General features: G+C 37.3%; 1 long non-coding RNA gene across 1 annotated transcript; it reads left to right on the forward strand.

The window, feature by feature from the left end:
• The first annotated feature begins 601 nt into the window (after positions 1-601).
• LOC145718825 (uncharacterized) lies at positions 602-2,210 on the forward strand. The gene is made up of 3 exons (XR_014142035.1): positions 602-938; positions 1,912-2,000; positions 2,141-2,210. It is a non-coding gene; the product is annotated as an uncharacterized LOC145718825 (long non-coding RNA).
• The last annotated feature ends 423 nt before the right edge of the window (positions 2,211-2,633 follow it).

A 2,633-nucleotide genomic window follows, 5' to 3' on the forward strand; every position in this document is an offset into this window, starting at 1 on the left:
AAAAATAGGCCAAAAGACAGATTTAAAGTAAACACAGCTTTTGTTTGAAGTAAGCACCAAAGAAACATCAAAGCTCTGAGAATCCATAAATTTAAGCTATGCAACTGACAGGAAGTCTGTCGCTATTTCAGTGAGGGTATTGCTGACTTTGTACAAATATTAGCATTCAAAATTCACTCCTCTGTGTTGGCGTGTAAGAGAATAATTTCGGGCCGGAGTCAGCAAACATGTTCTGTAAAGGGTCAGATAGTAAATATTGTAAATATTTTGGACATATAAGATCATAAATATTTTCTGTGGGGACTATTCAGCTCTTCCACTGTAGCATGAAAGCAGCCATGGACAATACCTAAGTGAATGGGTGTGTTGCATTCCAATAAAACTTTATTTATAAGAAGTCCGGTGAGCTGTAGTTTGCGGATTCCTGATTTAGAGCAGTGATTCTCAAACTGTAGTGATCATCAGAATGAACAGTATGGTTTGTTTAAATGCAGCTTCTGTCCCCATAGTTTCTGGATAAATTTGCATTTCCATCAAGTCCCCGGGTGTTGCTGATGCTCTGTTCTGGGGTGGGGGCCCTACTTTGAGAACTTTAATTTAGAGTTATTTTTGAGTTAGAATTATGAATTGATATATGACTTAATGTGCTCTCAACTGTAGGATCTCATGATCTTAGTGTTTGTTTTCAAATGGAGCAAATCCAATACTTAAACCACTTTTAAAGGACATTAGAAATGTATTGGAATTTGTTGAAAACTACTTTGAATGGTTATGAATGTTAACACTCTTTAAAAATACTATATTTTAGGCTAAACTTCTAACACCATTATGGAAAGATACCTCCAGGCAGAATAATTCCACACCTTCAAAAATTTCTGGAACAAAACTTCAGGGTAGTTCTGACTTTTTAACTGTGGAAGATTCTGCCCAGAAAACAGGTACCTGATTTTCTATTGATTTACATAGACAAAAAATATATTTTAGGAAAAGTAGTTTGAACTAAACAATTTTTTTCTTTTAATATCTGTTGAAAAAAGTGTGAATATATGCTCTTTACTGTCCTCATTAGCAAAAGATAGAGGACATTGTGTCTTAATTTTGCATTAACATTTGAGATTAGCTTGTCCTCTTCCACTTTTAAAGAAGCAAGAAGACTCAAATGATGACTTATAGCAAGGATTGGTAAACTTTTTCTGTAAAGCACCAGACAGTAAGTATTTTTTTTGCTTTTTGGCAACTCTGCAGTTGTAGCTCCAAACCAGCCACAGACCAGATGTAAACCAACGTGCATGGCTGTGTTTCCATAAAACTTTATTTATAAAACGAAGCAGTGGCCTGGATTTGACTTGAGGGGCCAGAGTTTGCCAACCCTTGTCCTGTTAGGTGTATCTTAACCTCTATTTGTATTTTATTAAAACTATTCATATCTTTTGTAAGGCTAGGGATTTTGGTTTGTTCACCTTTATCATTCTGCAGCTTAGCACGTTGCTAGGCAAACGATAGCCGTCAGTAAGCAGGTAACTGACAACTTCTTAGCTTGGCTGCCCCTGGGAGAAAAGGAGTAAGGAAAAGAGAGAGAAAAATATAGCATTAGAGAGTAAGAGGATATAAGTTAGTAGAACTAGAAGAGAAAAGAAAGAGAAGGGTCACAAGCTTGAGGTAGTTGGAGGTTTGCCCGTATATTGGGGGCCAGATGGGCAGCTATGAAAGGTACTGATTTAGTTGAGGTCCTTCATTTTATCTGCAGATATACAAACCTAATAAACATACATGCCCTGAAAGATCCAAAGGGGTTTATTGTTAGTATCTTTTTTTTAATATAAGATTTAATATAGAGAGTGCTAGTGAAATGTTATTACCTGAAGTTACTTCTTAGCATGTTGATTCCCTGGAAACTGTTCTAACACTCAGAACCTCAAAGTCCCTACCCACCGAGCGATCTGTCATCCTTGGAGCATTCAGAAGTTGAAGAAAATGTATCTAAGGAAAATGTATCGAAGGTACTATTTATTTTTGGTTATTCATCTGGTTTTCCAGAGTTAATGTTATATTTGCATCATGTACTTATTCCTTCTTAAGGGATGATGTAGCACCATTTGTTTCTTACTTTAACATATATTTATGGCTTTTTTTCTTTGAGCTGGTAGACCAAGAGTCCTCGATGAAAAGTACTAGCTTCAAACATAAACTGCAAAACTTGGAAGACGGAGGTGAGAGAATACTAAACTCTGCAGAATAAAGCAAAATTGATTTGATTTTGGCAGGCTGGACTGTTATTCTAATCACAGCAGATAAAAAAATCACTTTACAGAGTGACACCAGGTGTTGGAGAGAGCAGTGGGATCTGCTTATCAAAAGTGCATGAAGGTCGAGGGGAGGGACATGGGGCTTCACTCAGGAACAAGAAGAGTGTCTTGTTTCAAGAAATATAGCCTGGGACCCGCTGCTTCCTCTCTGGCCTCAAAGGAGGGCTCAGTGGGGGCACTTTCCTAAGGATCTGGTCCAGGGGCTCTTTCCATCCCTGAGTAAGTAGGTTCCCTTGCAGTTTATAAAGCAATGTTCTAAAAAATGGTGTGGCCATCTCAGATCTGTACCTCTGAAACAAATAATGCAATATATGTTAAGAAAAAAAA

Source organism: Leptonychotes weddellii, unplaced genomic scaffold (genome assembly GCF_054177405.1).
Source record: "Leptonychotes weddellii isolate Sample4059 unplaced genomic scaffold, ASM5417740v2 HiC_scaffold_22957, whole genome shotgun sequence".
NCBI lineage: Eukaryota > Metazoa > Chordata > Mammalia > Carnivora > Phocidae > Leptonychotes > Leptonychotes weddellii.